Below are 7,831 nucleotides of genomic sequence, written 5' to 3' on the forward strand. Positions count from 1 at the left end.
ACCAAAGAACATTTAGAAATTACAAAGCCAGTTAATTTTCTAATTCGATGCTTTCACTACATATTTTAAACTTGTATCTCTATTAATGCTGTGTATATTTCATAGCGCCATTTTCTGTTACATCTTTCTGAAAATAGAATATTAACATAACTTTAAGAAGCTATTGTCAGAGAAGAAATCCTGAAACTCAGTTGTTAGTACAGGCATTCATTTTTTATATATTTAAAAGTCATACCATGGTTAATTAATTGACAAATTAATAAGGAAGTGAAACTGAGGGGTTATGTACCTTCCTGAGGTGTCCTGCAGTGGCTTGTAATCCTTCATCCTACAGAATAAGGGAGTTCTCTCTTTACTCACACTGGCATCAACATTCCAGAGGGTGCCCACATTGAAAAAGAAAAATTTGGGGAACCCTTGGGCTAAAAGTCTTCACTTCTGGTCCTCCTGAAGATCAAGGAGCTGTTTGTGTGAGACCAACTGTCACTGCTGAGCTAGAAGGGCCCCAGTCTCAGGATTCCGAGCATCATTCCTGTCCAATTGGCAGTTAGAGAGGATTCAACTATGAACAATTATATGAAGGGCTGAGGGATGCCCAAGAGTAATAAATCAGCCTGTAGAGAAGAGAAAATCTTTCTCTGGACAGTGAAGTGGGTTATTAGGGAACTTCTCTAGGAGTGATTGGAGAAGACATTCTGGTGATAATCTCATAAAACTTTGTCTTTGCAGTATGAACACTGATACAAGTGAATATATGTAGTATATATGGATACTTGTGCCTATATATGAATACACAGTTGGAAAAGCACATTCTAATATACATATAATATAAATTGTGCTGGAGCGATAGCACAGTGGGTAGGGCGTTTGCCTAGCACGCAGCCAACCCCTGGCCAACCCCGGTTCAATTCCCTCCCTCGTCTCGGAGAGCCTGGCAAGCTACCAAGAGTATCACGCCTGCATGGCAGAGCCTGGCAAGCTCCCCGTGGCATATTTGATATGCCAGAAACAGTAACAACAAGTCTCAGAATAGAGACGTTACTGGTGCCCACTCGAGGAAAACAATGAACAATGGGAGGACGGTGCTACAGTGCTACAGTGCTAATATAAGTTATGAAAAATATATGGTTTTTTTCTGCTTTGCTGAGACATATCCTATGGTAGCCTTTAATTTTGATACAATTTCCAGTTTTCAGAATAGCGTAAGATAGCACAGGGTTAGAGAGACATCACAGAGATTAAGGTATTTGCCTTAATACAACCGCCAAAGTTTTAACTGGTTGTCACATGGTCTCCCATAGAAGCAACCCCAGAGCACAGAGCTGGGTATTATCTGGGTATAAGCCCACCTAGCTGTGCCCCACATAAAAGTGCACAATTTTTGCACATTTTTATCAAAATGATCATTTTATGTATGCTTCCTCATTTACTTATACTATTCTCTCTCTTTCCCTTTCCCTCCCCCTTTCCACATATATATAAATATATATATAATATACTATATTCTGTTACCTGAGTATTTAAGAACAACATCACTTCCTATATAATGGGAAAACAAGGATAAATACCTATAAATCAAATACAGAAACACTACTATGAAATAAAAGTCCATGTTATAATTTTGTTAATTTTCCAGTGACATCCTTCATAATTAGTCTTTTACAAATTCAGCATATGATCCACGGTGTGCACATATGATTAGTCCACTGTGAATCTTAGGGCTGCTCCTTTATAAGCAATTTCCTTCTTTGATCTTGCTGCTTTCAGTGTTCCACCTCTATCTATGGTTTCTGTCATTCTGATTAGAATATGTCTTGAGGTATTTTTATTTGGACTTCTTTTAGCTGGTACCATTTGGGCCTCCTGAATTTGGGTACTCTTCAGCCCTGGTAACTTCTCAAAAATGATAGCTTTGATGGTTGCTTATTTATCATGATTTTTTTCCTGCCCCTCTGGAACTCCAATTGTTCTCAACATCATTACAATTTTCCCTTGTCATCTGTAGGTTTATTTTGAGAGTCTTTTCCATTTTCTGCTGTCTGGAGATTCTCTGTACCTCGTCTTGGCATTCACTGATTCTATCCTCAGCAGCTATTATTCTATTAGTGAGGCCTTCCAGTAAGTTTTTTGTTTCATCTACCTTGTTTTTCAGGACTGTCATTTCTGCTTTTATTTTCAGATAAATTCCTCCAGGCCCTAGGACAGTAGTGGGATATAGTGAACAAACTCAATGAAGTGAGTGAGTCACCAAGAATTCATTACCCAGCCAGACTCTCATCCAGTTTTGAAGGAACCATACACAATTTCACAAATAAAGAACAACTCAGAAACTTCATGGACACAAAACCATTGTTACAAGAGGAACTAAATGGACTACTTTAAGATAAGAAAAGTCTCACAAATACACCAACTGCTATCACAATAATCTTTCTCAATTTCAATGGATTAAATATACCAATCAAGAAGCACAGAGTGCAGGATGGATTAGAAAATTGAATGCAACATTCTGATGCATACAAGAAACATATCTGAACTATCAAATCAAATACACACTCAAATTCAAAGGCTGGGAAACAATTTTTCAACCAAACAAACCCCACACCAAAGCCAGGGTATCTGTACTGGTAAAAGAATGCATAGACCAGGCTGAAGGTTATAAGAGAGAGTGAATGTCATTTCTTAATCATCAAGGATCGGTATAACAGGAAGAACTCACACTCCTAAATGTCACTGTCACTGTCCTCCCATTGTTCATCAATTTGCTCGAGTGGGCCCAGTAACGACCCCATTATGACACTTGTTACTGTGTTTGGCTTATCGAATATGTCACGGATAGCTTTCCAGGCTTTGCCATGCGGGCGAGATACTCTAGGTAGCTTGCCAGGCTCTCCGAGAGGGGTGAATGAATCAAACCTGGGTCAGCCGACCGGGCCACATGCAAGGCAAATGCCCTGCCTGACATGCATCAAATGAGAGTCCAGCAAAATACTTGAAACAACTGCTAATAGACTTGAAGAAAGACATTGAGAGCAACATATTAGTTGAAAACTTCAACACTGTTTTGTCACCTCTCAATAGATCAACCAGACTAAACCTCAGCAAGAAGACAGTATATTTGAGGGAAGAAATGTAAGAGGGGGTTAGTAGATATATACAGAACTTTTCATCCTCAAAAAGCTGAATACAGTGCTCGCTTCAGCAGCACATATACTAAAATTGGAATGATACAGAGAAGATTAGCATGGCCCCTGCACAAGGATGACAAATTCATGAAGCATTCCATATTTTTATTCTTGGCGTATCAATAACCAAGCTGTTCTATAAAAGTAGCTAACTCAAGGGTCCTTTGACTGTTATGTCGAAAACAATGTTTTATACTTCAACAAGAAACCCATAAAAAATAAATAACTATCAACCAATTATAGTTGGAAACCAGAAAAAAAAAAGCTGAATACACATTATACTCCAGTGCAAATGGGACATTCTCCAAGATAGAACACATACTGGAGCACAAGACATACCTCCGTAAAATTAAGAGGGTAGAAACTATATCTACTATCTTTTCAGACCATTGATGCACTGAAAACAGAAGAATCACACACAGAAACAGAGAATCAAATCAAACATCTGAAAATTAAACAGCTTACTACAGAACAATCAGTGGGTTAGAGAGGAAATCAAAAAAGAAATCGAAAGACCTCTGGAAACAAATGAGAGTGAACCACCAGAACTGTGGGACACAGCAAGAGTGTGTTAAGAGAAAAGCTTATAAGTTCTGGAAGTATTCATCAGAAAGGAAAAAACGCCCACATCAATAACTTAATCTCACAGTTTAAGATCTTGGGAAATGACCAATAAAAGGAGTCTAAACCAGGCAGGAGAAAGTAAATAATAAAATTTAAAGCAAAAATAAATAAGTTGGGGGCTGGAGCAATAGCACACCAGGTAGGGCGAGTAGGGCGTTTGCCTTGCAGGCGGCCGACCCGGGTTCGATTCCCAGCATCCCATATGTTCCCCCGAGCACCACCAGGAGTAATTCCTGAGTGAATGAGCCAGGAGTAACCCCTGTGCATATCCGGGTGTGACCCAAAAAGCAAAATAAATAAATAAATAAATAAGTTGGAATCTCCCCTTCCCCCCCGCCCCAACACACACACTAAAAAAAAAAAAATCAAAAGATCAACAAAATCAGGGTTTAGTTCTTTGAGAAAATAAACAAGATCAATACCACTTCTAGGAATATATCCTGAGAATGCAAAAAAGCACAGTGATATGACATCTGTACCTATGTGTTCATTACAGCACTGTTGACAATAGCCAAAATCTGGAAACAACCCAAAGTGCCCTAAAACAGATGGCTGGTTAAAGAAACTTTGGTACATCTACACAGTAGAATACTATGCAGCTGTCAGCTGAGAGGAAGTCATGAACTTTGCTTATAAATGGATAGACATAGAGAGTATCATGCTAAGTGAAATGAGTCAGAAAGAGAGGGACAGACATAGAAGGACTGCACTTAGTTGTGGAGTATAAAACAACATAACATGAGGCTGACACCTTAGGATAGTAGATACACGGGACAGGTAGATTGCTCCGTAGCTGGAAGCCTGCCTCATGAGCAAAGGGGAGAAAGCAGCTGGAATAGAGAAGGGATCACTAAGAAAAAGATGGCTGGAGGAATCTATCAGGATGGGAGATGTGTGCAGAAAGTAGATAATGGACCAAACATGATAAACTCTCAGTGTCTGTACTGCAAACCATAATGTGCAAAAGTAGAGAGAGAGTATGGGGAATACTGTCTGCCACTGAGGCAGAGGGAGGGTAGGAAAGGGGGGTTATACCGGGGATATTGGTGGTGGGGAATGTGCACTGGTGGAGGAATGGGTGTTTAATCGTTGTGTGACTGTAACCCAAACATGAAAGCCTGTAACTATCTCACGGTGATTCAATAAAATTAAAAAAAAAGCCACTAGCAAGACTCACAAAGAAACTGAGAGAGAAACCTAATAAACTGCATTAGAGATGCAAAGGGGGACATCACAACAGAAACTTCAGAAATTCATAGAGACTACTTTGAAAATCTTTATGACACAAAAATAAAAACCTTTATGACACAAAACGGAGCGACAGCACAGCGGGTAGGGTGTTTGCCTTGCATGCGGCTGACCAGGGTTCGATCCCTGGCATCCTATATTGTCCCCCAAGCATTGCCAGGAGTGATTCCTGAGTGCAGAGCCAGGAGTGACCCCTGAGCTTCGCTGGGTGTGATCCCCCCAAAAAGGCAAAAAACCCACAAGAAAACCTTAAAGAAATACATAAATTCCTGGATTTTTATTACCTCCCAAGGCTGGACCAAGAAGATTTGGAATACCTGAACAAATCTATTACTGTCAAGGAAATAGAAATGATACTCAAAAGCCTTCCCAAAAACAAAAGCACAGACCCAGATGGAATTCTTTCAAATGTTTTAAAAGGACCTATTGCCAATATTTTTCAAGCTTTTCCAGGAGATTTGAAGAAACAGAAACACTCCCAGTTTTTATGAGGCAAATATCACCCTGACACCCAAAGCAGACAGAGATTCCACAAAAAAGAAAATCTCAGATGGATATCCCTGATGAACACAGACACAAAGATTCTCAAAAAAAACTTTAGCAAATAGAATCCAGTGACTTATCAAAAAGATCATACACTGTGATCAAGTAGGATTCATCCTGGGGATGCAAGGATGGTTTAACATTCACAAGTCAATCAACATATTACACATACCAACAGAAGAAAAGATAAAAACTATATGATCATACCAATAGGTGCAGGAAAAGCTTTTGACAATTTTCAGCACCCATTCATGATAAAAATTCTTTACAAAATGAGAATTGAAGGAACTTTCCTCAATACAGCCAAGCCATCTACCACAAGCCCACAGGAAACATTTTTCTCAATGGTGAAAAACTAAAAGCCTTCCCTCTAAGATCAGGAACAAGACAAGGTTGCTGACTCTTTCCAGTTCTATTCAACTGGAAGAATTCGCCATAGCAATTAGGAAAGAAAAAAGATCTTAAGGATATCCAGATAGGAAAGAAAGAAATCAAGCTCTCACTATTTGCAGATGACATGATACTATACTTAGAGAACCCTAAAGTCTCTACCAAAAAGCTCCTAGGAATAATAGAGTTGTATATGGATTAGCAGGTTATAAAATCAGTACCCAAAAGTCCATGGCTTTCATATATGCAAAGAATGAATGAGAAGAAGGTGATATTAAAAAAATCTGATTCACAGTTCTGCCACAGAAAATCAAGTACCTTGGAATCACCTTAACTAAGGAGATAAAGAACGTGTACAAAGAAAACTACAAAATACTACTTCAAAAAATAAAAAAGGATATAGGAAATGTAAATACAGCCTCTGCTCATGGATTGGATGGATTTAACATTGTCAAAATGGCAATATTCCACAAAGTATTATATAGATTCAATGTTGTGCCTATAAGGATACCCATGACATTTTTCAAAGAAATTGATCAAACACTCCTGAAATTTTTATGGAGCAATAAACCCCCATGAATAGCTAAAGTAATCCTTTGAAAAAAAGATGGGAGGCATCAGCTTCTCTAACTTCAAACTGTACTACATATATAGCAGTATTAATTAAAAACAGCATGGCATTGCAATAAAGACAGACCTACGGACCAATAAAATAAAGCTGAATATCCTGGTACAGAACTCAAATATAATGTCACATAATCTTTGATAAGGGAACAAGAAATATGAACTGGAATAAGAAAAGCACATTTTTTAATTTTTTGGTCAGATCCAGTAATGCTCAGGGGTTACTTCTTGCTCTGCACTCAGGAATTACTCCTGTCAGTGCTTGGGGGACCATATGGGACAGCAGGGATCGAACCAAGGTTGGCTGCAGCCCAGGTTGGCTGTGTGCAAGGTAAATGCCCTACCCACTGTACTATCACTCTGGCCCCAAGGAAAGTCTCTTTAATAAATAGTGCTGAGAAAACTGGACTGCTACATGTAAAATAAAATGAACTCTGACCTCTACCACCATGCACAAAAGTCAGATCAAATGGATCAACAATCTCAACATCAGACCTGAGTCCATAAGGTACATGGAAGAAAACATAGGCAAAATACTCTAAGACATTGAAGCTAAAGGCATCTTCAAAGATGAAACATCACTGATCAAGTACATTGGAAGCAAAGATTAACATATGGGACTATATTAAACTAAGAAACATCTGTACCTCAAAAGAAACAGTGACTAAGATACAAAGACAGCAATACCTATCTGATAACAGATTAATATTAAAGAATACAAGGCACTGGTAGAACTTTACAAGAAAAAAAATCCACATCCATCAAAAAAAAGAGAGAGAAGAAATGAACAGAAACATCCTCAAAGAAGAAATTTGAATGACCAAAGGCACACGAAAAAATGCTCTTCATCACGAATCATCAGGGAGATGCAGATCAAAACAACAATTAGATATCATCTAACGCCACAGAGACTGCCACACTTCGAAATGAACAAGAGCAACCAGTGCTGATTCAGATGCGTGGAGAAAGTGATGAATTCATTTATTGCTGGTGAGAATGTCAACTGTTCCAGCCTTTTGGAAAACAACATGGACATTTCTCAAAAAACTAGAAAGTGAGCTCCCATTTGACCCAGAAATACCACTTCTGGGAAAACCCTGAGAGTCAAAAAAACACACAGCAGAAACACCATCTGCACTTCTATGTTCTTTGCAGCACTATTCACAATAGTCAGAATCTGGAAACAATCTGAGTGCCTGAGAACAAGATGACTGGATAAA

General features: G+C 38.7%; 1 non-coding gene across 1 annotated transcript; it reads left to right on the forward strand.

Moving 5' to 3' along the window:
* Window positions 1-3,186: 3,186 nt before the first annotated feature.
* On the forward strand, window positions 3,187-3,289 carry LOC130036242 (U6 spliceosomal RNA). The gene has a single exon (XR_008794295.1). It is a non-coding gene; the product is annotated as a U6 spliceosomal RNA (small nuclear RNA).
* Window positions 3,290-7,831: the final 4,542 nt, after the last annotated feature.

The sequence above is a fragment of the Sorex fumeus genome, unplaced genomic scaffold (genome assembly GCF_029834395.1).
Source record: "Sorex fumeus unplaced genomic scaffold, SorFum_2.1 ptg000063l, whole genome shotgun sequence".
Taxonomy (NCBI): Eukaryota; Metazoa; Chordata; class Mammalia; order Eulipotyphla; family Soricidae; genus Sorex; species Sorex fumeus.